The sequence below is a fragment of the Podarcis cretensis genome, assembly GCF_951804945.1.
Source record: "Podarcis cretensis genome assembly, chromosome: 16".
NCBI classification, from domain to species: Eukaryota; Metazoa; Chordata; class Lepidosauria; order Squamata; family Lacertidae; genus Podarcis; species Podarcis cretensis.
In genome coordinates, this window is record NC_137186.1 from 19449322 (window position 1) to 19465399 (window position 16078).

Below are 16078 nucleotides of genomic sequence, written 5' to 3' on the forward strand. Positions count from 1 at the left end.
GGGGCGTCTGCTTTGCAGGCAGAAAGTCTCAGCTTTGGACCCCGACATCTCAAGGACAGGTAGGGCTGGCCAAAATATTATTATTATTATTATTATTATTATTATTATTATTATTATTATTATTATTATTCCTGGAGAGCCACTAACAATAGTGTCAACGATCTTGAGCTAGATGGAGTAACGGCCGGCTTCTCCTCATAAGGCAGCTTCCTGCGTTCCTGTAATGTAGAAATTTGGCCGACAGAAGCGAGAAGGCGGCACAAACCCTCTGTGGCTCCTTTACTAGGAATCCCCTAGATGAGGACCTGATGGGAGAAGGGGTAGCGAGGGTTAACTAAGCCTGGGTAAAATCTCGCCCTTTGGCATTCCATTGGAATGGAGTCTAGTCCCGTCTTGCTGGGCCAGAGGGCACGTCGTCCCCCCTTCACACCAGGGTTCCTGTTTGCTTGGAGAGACCCACCTGAGCCCAGTGGAAAATGTGAGTGGCATGTGCAACGGGGCGGGGGGCATGGAAACACAGAGCTCCCTCTTTACCTGCCAACCCAACTTTGATGCAGGAAATCTTTGGAATTGTGTAGAAGCAACCTTTCAGTCAGTTGCATTTGAGTGGAGGGGTGGTGTGCAGGTTATTTCCAAGGGCCCGAGTTGCTTTGCATAACCCTCATTCCAAGAATTGGCTTCAAAGGAAGCACTTTTAAAAATCTTCCCACAAAGACACAGACATCATTTTCTGGCCTGGGTCAGAGCAACCCTTGCTACCTTGATTCCACATTTTTCGTTAAAGGTACAGCTCCAGTTTTGCATGACCGTTGAGAGGAGAGGGGTGGGTGGGTCTGGTGTGGTGAAGCATTTGTGTGAAGACTCAAGAATTACTGGGAAATCTTTTAAGAGATGGTTACTCAGGCATGCGTCACTGGGTTCACAAGGGTAGCTTTTGCATCAGAATCACACATAGCAAGCCCCAAACCAGCTTGTCGTGATTTAATGTAGCCTTTGCTGACCTGGTGGCCTCTAGATGCCTTGGACTGCAACAGCCCAGCTTCGCTGATATGGGCTGATGGGAATTGGAGTCCGAAACATCTGGAGGGCATTGAGTTATTAAATGGAACCATCTTTTTAAAAAATAAAATGGCAATGCTGATTCGCCACTGAGATATTTGCCAGGATCAAAATGGGACTACAGACTCTTGGGTCTGTATACAGTGGTACCTCGGGTTACATACGCTTCAGGTTACATACGCTTCAGGTTACAGACTCCGCTAACCCAGAAATAGTACCTTGGGTTAAGAACTTTGCTTCAGGATGAGAACAGAAATCGTGCTCCGGCGGCGCGGCAGCAGCGGGACTCCCCATTAGCTAAAGTGGTGCTTCAGGTTAAGAACAGTTTCAGGTTAAGAATGGACCTCTGGAACAAATTAAGTACGTAACCCAAGGTACCACTGTACTTCTGTATATGTCACAGACAGAGGCAGTAATGCTTCTAATACCAGTTGCTGGAGAGGGCTCTTGTGCTCGGGTCCTGCTTACAGGTTTCTCACAGGCATCTGGTTGGCCATTTTGAGAACTGGACTAGATGGACCCTCTTTGGCCTGATCCAACAGGGATGATCTTATGTCATTGCGACAACGCACTCCAAGAAAGGACAGTTATTGCCATTCACCAGTGAGGTCCAGCAAGGCTTTGGCTAGACTGCTTGAGTAGCCTCCTTCCGGGTTTCTCTGCTCTCCACTCCCAACCTCCTTTTTGGCTTCACTGTACCCATATTCAGACATGGCAATGGAGGTCTCGGGACTGCATTGACTTCCTGCCCCACTACTTTCCCTACTGGCTGGAGGTGGGACTGCAGGCACTTTTATTATTCATCAGTCTTAAGTGCGAATACTAGTTGGGTTTTGTTTTGTTTTAAGTGGATATGTGACATCAGGGCAACAGAGCACTTCAATTCACTTTAATTGTGCAAACCTAAATTTCTGGTATGCACCCGAATCCCTCCTGCAAAATACCAACAGCCTGGAGGTGATCATGCAAACAGAATAAAAATATAGTGGTAAAAACATAGCACTCATTAATACACTAATAAGACAACCATCTCAAGAATCACATCTATGGCTACACAGAAAGAAACAATAGCAGTGTATGGGTAGTGGTAACACATCACCCTCCCCCAAACATTGGGGGAGAGAATCTGAAACTGGCTCTGATTATGGAGAGTTCTCCCCAGCAAAGCCCTCCTGGCACTGACATTTTTTTGGTGCCAGTCAAAAAGGTTTTATTTTCCTGTACATTGGGACAATATCTACCTGGCTCAGCAGTCCCTCCGCTGCTTGACTACCAGATTTCTCTTACGCACAGCAACCCAGGTCATGTGGGGGGGGGGTTGCAGTAATTTTTAGGAAGTCATTAGCTTGCACCAGGTATCCTATTGGTTTTCTGAGTGCATTTTCTGGAAGTTGGGCAATAGGGGGCAGTACAGAATTCCTTTTGGTGTCTCAACCACCCTGCTGCACCAAGGATTCCCTGCCCGAGCTGCTTCAGTTCGTGGCAGATATTCTCCAGGAGACACCTATTTTCATTGGGGATTTTTTTTAAAAAATAATAATATTTATTACCTTTTCCAACAATTTAAACACTACAAAAAATAAAAACTAAACAATACAATACAATACAATACAAAAAAAACCAACAACTATACATTACACTAACAAAACACTAACATTAAACTAACAAAACAAAACAAACACAATTTAAAACACATCAAATAATTTCAATATCTTATCTTTCATTCCCTTATTTCCGCGACCTCACACCTCCCTTTTTGTATTCCACTTCTATTAATTTTTTCAGCAATTCCTTTCCATCTTCCTCTATTTTTAATCCTATAATTATCTTAACACATTCTAACCTTATTTTCCCTTTAATACTCTATTAATCTATTTATCCTTAATTCCTTATAACATTTCTACTAAAGCCATATAACTTCATTCCAACATTTTTCTAACATTCATTAATTTTACAGTATTTCCGTAAATAGTCTTTAAACTTTTTCCAGTCTTCTTCCACCGACTCTTCTCCCTGGTCTCGGATTCTGCCAGTCATTTCCGCCAATTCCATGTAGTGCATTAACTTCATCTGCCATTCTTCCCAGGTGGGTAAATCTTGTGTCTTCCAATATTTTGCGATGAGTATTCTTGCTGCTGTTGTTGCATACATAAGAAATGTTCTATCCTTCTTTGGCACCAGTTGGCTGACCATGCCCAGGAGAAAGGCCTCTAGTTTCTTCAGGAAGGTATATTTAAATACCTTTTTCATTTCGTTATAAATCATCTCCCAGAATGTCTTAATCCTTGGGCATGTCCACCAAAGGTGAAAGAATGTACCTTCAATCTCATTACATTTCCAACATTTATTATCGGGCAAATGGTAAATTTTTGCAAGCTTTACTGGTGTCATGTACCACCTGTAAATCATTTTCATTAAGTTTTCTCTTAGGGCATTACATGCCGTAAATTTCATACCTGTGGTCCATAACTGTTCCCAGTCAGCCATCATTATGTTATGTCCAACATCTTGTGCCCATTTAATCATAACTGATTTCACCATTTCATCCTGAGTGTTCCATCTCAGCAACAAGTTATACATTCTTGACAAATGCTTAATTTTTGGATCAAACAATTCTGTTTCCAATTTTGATTTTTCCACCTGGAAGCCAACTTTTTTGTCCGAAGTATATGCCTCCATTATTTGGTAATAATGAAGCCAATCTCGCACTTTATTTTTCAGTTTTTCAAAGCTCTGCAATTTTATTTTGTCTCCATCTTGTTCCAAAATTTCCCAATATTTCGGCCATTTGGCCTCCATATTGAGTTTTTTCTGTGCCTTCGCTTCCATTGGTGACAACCATTTTGGGGTTTTCTTTTCTAACAAATCCTTATATCTTATCCAAACATTAAACAATGCTTTTCTAACAATGTGATTTTTAAACGCTTTATGTGCTTTTACCTTATCATGTCATTGGGGATTTTAACACCCATGCCAACTCGACCTTACAAGGGGCCGCTTGGGACTTCATGGAAAGCATGGCCTACATGGAGTTGTCCCTGAATAACTTTGGCCCAACTCATAATTGCAGGCATGCCCTAGACCTGGTGTTCACCTCTATGGATGTGGGTGATCTGGCACTAAGTAAAAGCAAAACAAAAGAAGTGCCATTGTTGGATTACTTCCTTGTGCAACTGGACTTTTCTGCGACCCTTCCCCTATGCAGGGAGGTGGGACAGATTCGGATGGTCCGCCCCCACCACTTAATGGATCCAAATGGCTTCCAGAGAGTGGTAGGCCAGGGAATGTTTTATCCCATGTTGTTGGCCTTTCAGCTGATTCCCTGGTGGCCCGCTGGAATGACGAGTTAACCAGGGCTATCAACTGTCTGGCTCCGAAGTACCCTCTCCGATTGCATGGACCCTGGACAGCCCTGTGGTTTTCCCCAGAGGGTGAAGAAACAATTGCTGAGACAATTAGAGCGCTGGTGGCGGAAAACTCATTCTGAATCGGACCAGTCACTGATTAGAGCTCACCGTTGAGCCTACCAAGTGGCGATAGTGACGGCGAAGAGGACCTTCTTCACTGCCTCTATTGCATCTGCAGAAAACAGCAGTAGGTTCACAATCTAATGGAACCACCACCACCATCGGGGCCTGGTAAGGAACCCAAGATTTCTTGCAATGATTTTGCAAAGTTTTTTGCAGATAAAGTTGCTCAGAATTGAAAGAGGTAGACTATACCATGGGAGCAAGGCCAGGGCGGGAAAGTGCTGGAGTCCAGTCTAGTCAAGTTGCATGGGATCAATTCCAATCTGTTACCTCTGAGGATGTGGACAGGCTGCTTGGATGAGTGAAATCAACCACCTGTCTCCTTGATCGTTGCCCATCCTGGCTCATAAAAGCGAGCTGGGAAGGGCTGGGCGATGGGCTTTCACAAAGGTGAAAGCTGTTTCCTAGTTCTGCTGGATCTCTCAGCGGCCTTTGATACCATCGACCATGACGTCCTTCTGAACCATCTAAAGGAGCTGGGAGCTTGGGGCACTGTTATACAGTGGTTCCGCTCCTTCCTTCTGGGCCATGTCCAGCAAGTGGTGTTCAGACCCCTGGGCTCTCACTTGTGGCGTGCCTCAGGGTTCATTTATTGCATTTATATCCCACCTTTTTCTCCAAGCAGCTCAGTGTGGAGTACATAGTTCTCCCTGTCATTTAATCCCCACAGCAACCCTGTGAGGCAGGTTAGGCTGAGAGGCAGTGACTGGCCTAAGGTCACCCTTGTGACCTTCATGGCCTAGTAGATTTGAACTCTGGTCTCCCAGGTCGTAGTCCGATGCTAACCACTGTGCCACCACTGGCCCCGGGCTTTGCACCCTACCTCCACTGTTGGAAGCAGTAATGCATTCAAATACCAGCTGCTGGAAACAGCTCAAAGTGAGAGTGCTGTTGCGCTCAGGTCCTGCTTATGGGCTTCTCATAAGCTTCTAGTTAGTGGCTGTGAGAACAGGATGCTGGATTAGATGAGCCATTGGCTTGATCCAGCAGAGCTGTTCTTATTCTTAACAGGTCGGGGATAGGTAAAGGGAAAGTAAAAACAGGCCTGGTGCAAGATGTTTTGGTGCTCAAGGCAGAGCAATTGAAAGGACCCACCCACTCACTAACAGAGACCGCCACAGTCCATTGGGAAGCTGCACTCCCATTCATTCAATGTAGCGCTGTGCCATAAATTGATCCTGTGGGGTTTGTTCTTGTTTTTATGATTCTACAAGTATTGAGGAGAGAAAAAATGTGTTTGAAAATCCTCATTGATTGGTGTGTGGCGTTGTTGTTGTTGTTGTTGTTGTTGTTGTTGTTACACTTGGCTTACTTTTCAGGTGGCCAAGAGTTGTTTGCCCATGTCCTTTCTTTGATTATACAAATTTTCTCCCCAGTAGTCTATGCTTTGAGTTCCTGGGCTTTAAAGAAGACATCCAAAAAACAGACACACAACCAAACCTTTATTGTTATGGCCAATGACCAGCACTAAAAAAACAAAATGAGAAGCACATATTATCCAAATGTGCATCCTAAGATAAGAGAAACAAGTAAAACAAGGTAAAGAAAAGATAAGTAAAATAAATAAGTAAAATAAGATGGGCATTGACATTTTGGAAGTTACAATCATGTCACAAACTCCAAAGAAGAAAATTACAAAACATGTATGGTCAGTCTCTGGTGGGTTTTGCTACAGCAACATGAAACTTAGCCACGCTGAGAGTTATAGGTGCACACACAGCACCCTGGGCCACCTTGCAGCAATAAGGTAAGCTCAAATCTCCACCCCTGCCAAAATGCTAAAGAGTAAGGCATAAAAACTGGAATCTTCTTTCATTTATTTAGTTAATTTATATACAATACTGCTTTATATTCCAGTAGAAATGTCTTAAGGGGTTGACAAATCCCCTCAATAAAGAATCAATATTTGAAATGCAATACAAATGCCGCATTCAGAAACAAACGTTGCTATTACTAATAACCATCACAATTGCACATATTAAGTAATGCAATTAAGTATCTTTCACAGGAGAAGAAAGCATCTGAGAAAATTGGAGGGCAGATTTCACCACATCGCTAATTCACAGCATGTGCTCTTCCCATTAGGTTATAGGCCCTCTCATCCACTTGTTTCCACGATCCATCTACTTATCTGTCTGCTGCTATATACTACAGTATATACTTGCAGTATGTGATGAACTGCAAGGGGTGTTGGTTCTAAGAGGGGATTCAGATTCCCTCCCAAGGAAACTGGCTGTTTATACTGGTGAGTCCTGAAGGCAACTCTCTTACCCCTTCCCTCCCTGAGGCTGTAGGGGCAGTTATGTTCCCCCCTCTAAACCTTTGAAAACTGTGACGACCCTATCAAGATGGGCAACATTCAAAGAGGAGTTGGTCCAGAAATGATGTGTGTGTAACACCCAAGCATTCTGCCTTATGTAGAACAATGCAAGTATGAAAGAGACCCCCTTTGCAACTCAGGCTGGCATTTCCCCTCTCCCCCAGCTGCCTTTTAAACATAAGTGTTGCTTTTGCACCCTTTCCCGAATGCAGAAGCTTAGGAAGGGCTGGGGGATGGAAAGGAAGCAAATGTATTTTTTCTTTCTTTATTGAAATGAGGGGGTGACTCAGGGATGGGAGGTTTGTTTTGTTGTTGGCAGTGGAAGGCTCCCCCCTTCCACTCCCCTTTGAGTCGAAACAGATGTCTCCCATAAAATGAGATTGTATGAGCTCATGGAGGAGAGAGAGAGAAAGAGAGAGTGAGACAGAGAAGCAAGGACCCCCACATCTCCCATTCAGACTCTGGGTGTGTTGCAGGTCCAGCTGGAGTCATTCTGCCCTGCATCTCCTTCTAGATGGAGAGGGATGGATGGAAGAGAAGTTATTGTTTGACTAAGCTGAAAACCCTGTAAATGCCCCTCTCTTCCTTGGCCTTCAACCGCTTCCCTTCTCACGTTTTCACTCTTGATTCTGCAGCCAAGGGTCTCAACTTACCAAGAGAATTAAGCAGAAACTCTTCCATTCTACAAGGTAAGGCACTGCTACAGTTCTGCCTCTACCTCTCTGGCTTGACAAGGGTGGTGTGGGTGGTTCCCTCGCACAAGGAGCTGAGCTGGGGGGGGGGGAGCAAAAATGATGATGATGATGATAAATATTAATAATACCTATATTTACCTACTCAAAGTATCAAAATGAATTATTGTAAAAATAAGAAATCTTTGAGGGGGCGCACCGATAAATTTTGTCCTCCCTCTGGGTGCCATATTACCAAAGTCTGTCACTGCTTAGTTTAGGAAAAGAGAAAGTCTTCTACTTTTCCCAGCTGGCCTGGTTACTGATCCTCATGAAAAAGCCACCTTTAAAGGGTGATAAACCTTCAGATCCACCTGTACTACTTGGTGGTTTTTTGGTTTTTGTAACAGACTTAAGGCAACTACCCCTCCAGAACAAGAAGCTGGGAATCCACAGGGCAGCATGTGGCAACTCATTTCTGAATATCCGGAACTAGACATGTGCTCATTTAGACAATAAGGACATAAGATACCATAACACTTGTGAGTGCTACTGGGAGCCAGGGCTATGACATTCCCACAAATATTTCAAAAGGAAGCTTCACACACTATGGTTCTCCCCTCCCCACGCCCAGTTTTGAGAGCCGAGTTGGGAGGTTAAGGTAGAGGTATGCATCAAATATTTCTTGCATGTCATTAGAACCACTAACATGCGTTTCTGGGTGCGTGTGTCATGCATGTGCATGCATGGAAAGCCAGGACTAGCCCCCTGTTCCCTGTCCTGTGTGTACCTGTTTGCAAATCCACAGTTGCTGCTAAGCTATGCATGTTTAGGCCTTTGTATTGTAGCTGGATTTTAAGAAGTGCTTTTAAAACAAAACAAAACAAAACAAAACAAAAACATTCTCACCCTCTGGACTTGACTGTGGTCCCCCCTCTTTTTTTCTTAGCTGCAGTATATAAAAATGTGCAAAGTAGAAAAAATGGCCGTGTACAACAGTGGTGAGAGCTTTGGACTTGGATATTGGGAGAATGAGTGCCTTCAGATTTCTGCATGACCCTTGGTGGTCAAACCAGTATTTGGACTGTGAGGATCTTCGCAATAAAAAGTATTCGAAACTTGCCCCTCCTCAGCTTTCTCACACAAAAAGCCCCTAATGTGCAGGCAAGAAACTTTCAAATTTTGCAACGTGTTTTTAAAACCTTAGAAAAACAAACAAACAAAAGCAGAACCAGGGGGATCAGAATGCAAGATCTGTTCTGAGATGTCCGGTGCTTTCGCAATCAGCAGCACGGAAAGGGGACCTTCCATGGTGCATACTTATGAGAAACAAGGCAAGCAGGCAGGGTGCAGCAATATCTCCCAGCTTCTTGGCCTGATGGCCACGGGGCGGGCTGTTCCCTGCCACCTCTGCCGCGGTGGCAGTCAGTTCACAGGCCGTCCAGACAGACAGCAGCTGCCGAGACCACAAGAGAGGAGGGCTGGCATTGAAACAACAAAGACAGCTGGAGAGGCAGTGCCAACTTTGTGATCCTAGCGGATGCCAACCTCTTTGTGTTACAGGTAAGCTCTTGTTTCAAAGCTTAAGGCAGTCTTGCAGTGTCTCTCTGTGTGTGTTCCTTTGACGGGAAGTTCTAAGAACATAGGAAGCTGCCTTATACTGAGTCAGACCATTGGCCTATCTTGCTCAGTATTGCCTACACTGGTTGGCAGTGGCCAGGGCCGGCCCACCCATGAGGCAAGGTGAGGTGACCACATCTGGCGGCAGAATCCACAGGGGCAGCAGATCCTGATGTAGATCTTTCTTTCCCCATTGTTCCTGATGTAGATTTTCCCTCACCCCTTCTTCCCTGGCAGGGAGGTGGACGCCATTTTGGAGGCCCATCGCAGGGGCCAAAGTGTCTTGGGTCAGCCTTGGCAGTGGCTCTCCAGAGTTTGAGGCAGGGTTCTCTCTCAGCTCTATCTGGAAATGATGGGGATTGAACTTGGCAGATGCTCTACCACTGAGCTGTGGCCCTTCCCCTAGGAGCAGAATTTCTGTCAAGACACACCAGAAAGTTATGAATGTCATGTGTCTGTGCACCCAGTAATGTATCCCGGAATGTGCTTTGCTTAAACGTTACACGAGTGTACATGTGTATGTGGGAGAGAGCGAGAAAGTTCCTGTCTGCAGTCGCTAGCTTCTTGTATGCCCCCTACATGCGTTCAGCATAACTTGGGCAAGAATGCACATGTAAGACCTGTATGCACATAGAGGATTCCTAGTGCCTGCATATGTACCGTTCGCATGCAGAAAACACAGCTGAACGTGGACAGCAAGAGCCCATGAGTGAGATTCTGCTCGTCCCTCTGCATGTGCTGATATGCATAATGTCCCAAGGTGACTATATAATGGATTCTCTTCAACCCCTTCCTTGAACAGTGATTGCAAGAAGATAATATTCCAGTGCCCTCAATGTACATGGGCATTGACAACTGCAAGAGGAAAGCAAAATTGCCTTTCTGAAGGTGCTTGTGGTACAGAATTAGACAGCAGGGGGAGAGAATGGAGGGATTAGGAAGTGGGGAAGGAAACCAAGTTGCTTTTTCTCATTCCTGTTTATCATGTTAGGGAGAAGTTAGCTCAGCCTGGTGTGACCTGGTGCCCTCCAGATGTTTGGGGTATGCTCTGCTGGCTGGGGCTGATGGGAGTTGTAGTGCAAAACATCTGGTTGTGGAAGGCTGAGGTGGCTTATTCCTCCACACAGTTGCCTGATGATTCTCACAAGGCCAGAGGTCCCCAGGAGTGTCTTATGTGCTCACAGACAGCATCTGACCTCATGGGAGTCTGGATTGGAGACAGCTTAGTAAGAGGACAACACCGGAGGAGCCCCAGAGGGTTGTGTGGTGCCAGGATGAGAGAGGAGTCGAGGAAACATGTGGCAGGTGCCAGCTTTGTGCAAAAAAGAAGGGGCTTTCATTCTTGTTCATGGTCTCACCTGTTTATGTCTCACTACTGTTGTAAAAGGGGCAGGAACCAGAGAGCATTTAATGCTGGAGGTGGCAGACCCTGTGCTAACCTCTGCATTCCGCAAATGAACAAAGGGGGTGGTAGGGATAGGACTGGCTCTTCCAATAGGCAACTTGAAGTAGCTGCCTCAGGCTTCCTCCATCCTCAAGCTAGCCTGCGGCCCTCAGGTACAGTAGTGGACCTGATCCTGTCCCCAGTGCTGAAAGAAGATTCCATGGCCAGGCCAGTCAGCCGTTGACATGGCACCATCTTGTTCTTTGCCCCAAGCACCAGCTTGTTTGGGGCCAGCCCTGAGGAGGGGCTGCCCACACTCCTCCTCCTCCTCCTCTTCTTCTTCTTCTTCTTCTTCTTCTTCTTCTTCTTCTTCTTCTTCTTCTCAGGATTGCTAGGGTAGCTATATCATTTCTCTGCTCAAAATGGACTAAACGCTTGTCCTGCAACCCTTGTTAGAATTAGTTATGAGCAAGATTGGTTCCTACCAAGCCATGATTTACACTAACTATAGACTCCAAACCATGGTTTGTGTTTTAGATGTTCAGGCAAACTGGTTTCCTCCTTTCTGCACTTCCCTGAAGAACCCAAGGTACTGTCCCAAAGAGCAGCGTCTGAGGGTGAAGCAATGTGCCAGACCATGGTTTGTTGCAGTGGTTATAAAGCCAAGCCACTGTATCCCCCAACCATGGTTTGCAACTGCTTCACACTACAGTTTCAGATCCTGGTTTGGCCATTCACAAACCCCAGCTTGTTAGGTGGCATTGTTTCAAGCATTATGACAAATTCCATTTATGATATCACAATCCATCCCATTGAATCAATCACAAATAACTAGGCTTGTTTGATTTCAGTGGGACCATCACATCAAACTTCACCTGAATTCGGGCCACTTGCTCTCTCTACACTTGTTTTCCACCCTTTGTGCACCTGATTGTCTTTAGCAGCGAGGTGCTTATTTTCACTCACAAGGGGAAAGAAATGCACACCACAATGCAAATTCTTCTGGGGGTGGGAAGACACAAGAAAACACCTAGGATAAATATCTGCCATCTGGATGGGAAGGGTTGGACTGTGCCTTAATTTACCCTGATACATGTTTGGTCATTGTGGAGGGGTTTTTAATAGCTTTATTTTATCCATTTGCGCTGTACTTTATGGTGCATAATGGGGCAGGGGTTTGGTGTGGTGGGGCTGGGAAGCTGGGGTGTGTGTGTGCTTCATAGCCATGGCTGGAGAAGAGGTAGAGAAGGCAGGGCCCATTGTTCCAAATCGGCCAAGCTAGCAGTGATGGGAGAGGGAGTGATTAAACCTTCCTGCCCCCATCTCTCCCCGTAGGATTAATCTGATCCCCCTGACATTTCAGGTCCAGCTGCTTAGGAGGGTGGGTGTGCTAAAGACAGGTGTTGAGGAACAAAAATACACGTGTGCAAACACACACACACACACACACTGGGGGGGGGAGACAAGGAGAAGATTTGTTTCTCGCCGCCCCCCCCCCCGTGCTTATGTGCCCCTCCCTCCCATTGCACAAACAGAAAGGTATATGCAATTATTATTGTCTAGATGGGGCCCATAGGGGAGGCTTGGTGGTGTAATGTTCCCACAAGGGACATGCAATTGCCTCTCTGCAACACCCCCAAAGAGAGCCCAGGAGTCTCTGGCATGCCAAGGCCCAAGAAACACAAAGGAAAGAGATGTCAGAGGGGGGTGGGGGCTCAGAGTGGAGGAGAGAAAGAAATTCCCCTTTTCCATCCTGGGCTTGTTCACCAACTAATCTTGGCTCCGTTTGAAGTGTGTGTTTATGTGTGTTGGAGAGAGCTTGAGAGTCACAAACGCAGGCCTAGGTGAGGTTGATTTTGCTAAATGACCACAGCGCTTGCTTGAGCGCCACTGAGCTGTTCTGAGCCTCCTGATGAAAAAAGGGTACATTTTGTCAGCCAGAACCAGGGTTGCCAGACAATTAGTGCTGACCTGAAGTCTCCAGGTCTGCCTGCTCCTCGGTAAAAGATGGAGGGCTTGACTCTCCAGGTGGGCAAGGGTGACTTATTATTTGTAACAGTATTTAAATTAAGAAGACTACGTGTGCTGCTTGCGAGCTTCAGCCTGGCAAGGGCTGGCTGTAAATTATTGTATAGACTCTCAGGAGGTGGCAGGGTATGTGTGGGGTTTTGTTTTTGTTTTGGAAGGACATGCTCTCAGAGACTGGTTAATATGTAATGTGTCTTGCTTATTGACATCTCCACTCTGTGACATCATCAATACCCACCATCGCTGGAGGCTGTCCCTCGGTCTCAGGTTTGGGCCCTGAAATCTCAGGGTTTGACATGCTCCCTAGCTGGGATGCTGAGGTTGCGACATTCCCCCGCCATTTCGTAGCTGGAATAAGGTGGAGCCTGGTTGTAGTAGTATCATCCTACTCCTCTCATCAAATATTACTGCCACTAGGGTCACCTCCTCCCCTGTTGTGCATTGTTGGGGCCTCTTTGCTGTCTCAAGCCTTTGGCTGATTAGCATTCTATGTAAATCAGTTTGTGGGAGGGGGGTTGTTATGGTAGCTTGTTTTTGTTTTATTATTTTCTGTTCCCATATAGTCTTTTTATGTTGTGAACCACCCTGTTATCTTCGGATGAAGGGCAGTACAGTGGTACCTCGGGTTAAGAACTTAATTCATTCTGGAGATCTGTTCTTAACCAGAAACTGTTCTTAACCTGAATGGGGCCTCCTGCTACCGCTGCGCCGCCGCTGCACAATTTCTGTTCTCATCCTGAAGCAATGTTCTTAACCTGAGGTAATATTTCTGGGTTAGCGGCGTCTGTAACCCGAAGCGTATGTAACCTGAAGTGTATGTAACCTGAGGTACCACTGTATACAAATTTTAACAACAAGAACAATAACATTTATATGAATAAATACACATTTATTCTGCAGATAGCCTGTGCGCCATGGATTCAAGCACCAGGAATGTGTTTGTTCTTTGGGGGAAAGACACCCAAAAAGTGCCATCAACAGTTCAAACCATGCCTCGACAGCCTCAGCAGCAGGGTATGTGCTGCATGGTGGGTGCCTTAGTGTTCATGTTTGTGCATTGATGGGTATATGTGCTGGAGGCTAAATTCATCCATTTGGTGTGTAGAGATTTCATTTCCAGAACAGTCTCTCCCGAATTGTGATCCCAGTGTTGCAGGGAGTTGGACCAGATGACCCTTTGGGTACCTTCCAGTTCTGCAGTTCTATGATTTCTAAAGCTATGTACTACCTCAACCTATGCACCACCTACAGGTTCCATTTCCAATGCTGGGGTTGGACTCTAGAACTTGTGAAGCAACTCTAGAGAGCATCTGAGCATAGGCAGAGTCCTATTCCCATAACAATGGCCAGTCCCCACATGCATCTGGGAGTAGAGGGAGAGCACTCCAGGGTAGAGAGTGTGGGCAGCAGGACACTCTTTTTGTGCTTTTAGAAATTATTGCCAACTTCTGAACTGGTCTGTGTAGTGGCCAACTTTTGAACTTACCCTTTTAGGAGCAGTTTGATCTGCAGTTGAGTTTGGCTTCCATGACAATCTTCACTCTCTACAGATGAAACAACTCCTGAGGAACAGTTCAATTTTGAGTTGCTCTGGTCACTAGGCAACCTTAGTTTGAAACAAATGGTTGGTTTTAGAAGTAGCTGGAAGGCACTAAGCTGCCTACCACCAAATTATTATGATCATTTTATTATTTAATGTGTTTATATCCTGTCTTTATCCCAAGTGGGGATTCCTGACAACTTACAGCATTTTTTTTAAAAAAAACCATTATAAAATACAAACAAATTAAAAACAACAGTTCCATCAAAACACATTTAGTACTAGCAATGAACATCTAGTTTGCCCTGGCAGCATCCCAGTGGTGGTCACCATCATCTTCCCCTTCGTTTCCAAATACCTGCCTGCCTGAACAGGAAGGTATTGGCCTGCCAGCAGAAGGATAGCAAAGAGGGGGCCAGTCCAATCTTTCTTGGGAGGGAATTTCACAATCTGGGAGTGGCCACTGAAAAGGCTCTGTCTCAGCTCACTACCATTTGTGCCTCCAATGTTGACGGGAACAAGAGAAGGAGCTTAACAGCTGGGCAGGATTGTAAAGGGAGACATTTTTCAGGTAGCCTGGGCCCAAGCTTTAGAGATCATAAATAGCATTTTGAATTGTCCTTGGAAATGCATGTGCACTCTGTAATCAGCCACAGCCAGCATTCCGGCTGCAGCATTTTGGACCAGCTGAAGTTTCCAAACACTTCAAACACAGCCCCGTGTAAAGTGCATTACAGTAGTCCAACCGGGATGTAACCAAAGCATGAATTAAATGTTTAAAAATGATGCCATGTGCATTTTTTAAAAGGATCTCAGTCTTCTCAGGCAGAATTAAAGGAAGCTTGAGGGCTTCCCCAGACAGCCTGTTGATTGAGCATTAAACCTGATTTGCTCACACAAAGCTCACACAGAGGTTAGACTATATCTGGTCTTTATTGAGCATTCATCCAGATTTGCTGGTGCGATGGTTCTGGGTCCTCCTATCTGCCTTTCGTTCAACTCACATTTTCCCTAACTGCAAAAAGGGTGTTTGAAAAACAACAGTGGATTTGCTGTGCCAGGAAGGCAGAGCCCTCTAATCCACTTTGATTGCGTGGACTTAAGTTTCCAGTACGTCCTTGAATCTCTTCCACAAAATCCTGAGTCTGGAGGTGACCTGTGTGATAACATGATAGGGGAATGGAAGTGGGGGCCAGATTCCTGAAGAAATGTGCCCAGTAAATGCCAGTCCCATCTCTTGTGAGGGAGGGGGACACAGAGAGCTCTCCTACAGGCTCTGCTTGTTATAAATCACACCCACTTGGCCTTATTGATTTATAAATGGTGGGTGAAAATGGTTCTGTCATCTCACACTTCCTCCCCCTTCCTGGTGTGTCATTCGCTGGGAGATGCAGGTCACTGTGTCTCTCAGCAGCTTTTATGCAACCTATTTTGATTAAAGGACTTCAGGCTTTGATTAGGGATGTTCCAGGGCCTTGACTAGCTGATCAACAGGCAGAAATGCAATACCTTGCTACCCTGACTTGCACACAGGAGAAGAGTTTGCCTGTTGGATTCCTGCCTGTTGTACCAGCCTGCTGTTTGGAACAAATCAGGATTTTTTTTAGATTAAATTTTAATAGCTACAAACAGGTTACAGAAAAAAAGAGAAAGAGCGAGGAGGGAGGATAGGTTTTTGCAATTGACATAAAGAAATATAGGATACAGCTTTGCGATAAACTGAGTAACAAAACAGACCAAGAGGGAAAAGATATGCACTCTGTAATTACAAAAGGATCCTGTGGCCGAAATAAAAACAATTACCATTTTTATTTCAGAAAAGAAGGTGAAAAAATAACTCTAAACTGCACTAAATTTAGACAGTCCTGAGCTGCTGTGCTGGTGTTGCCACCTGTTGACAGCCATGTGAACTGCAGAGCGTGATGA

General features: G+C 45.3%; 1 long non-coding RNA gene across 6 annotated transcripts; it reads left to right on the forward strand.

The window, feature by feature from the left end:
- Positions 1-5403: 5403 nt before the first annotated feature.
- LOC307205079 lies at positions 5404-14364 on the forward strand. Of its 6 annotated transcripts, none has more exons than XR_013833837.1 (5): positions 5404-6128; positions 6675-6834; positions 7545-7598; positions 8530-9143; positions 10328-14364. It is a non-coding gene; the product is annotated as an uncharacterized lncRNA (long non-coding RNA). The 6 variants fall into 6 exon arrangements; XR_013833841.1 differs by lacking the exon at positions 6675-6834 and having other exon boundaries at positions 8530-8581; positions 8788-9143; XR_013833838.1 differs by lacking the exon at positions 6675-6834 and having other exon boundaries at positions 7386-7598.
- Positions 14365-16078: the final 1714 nt, after the last annotated feature.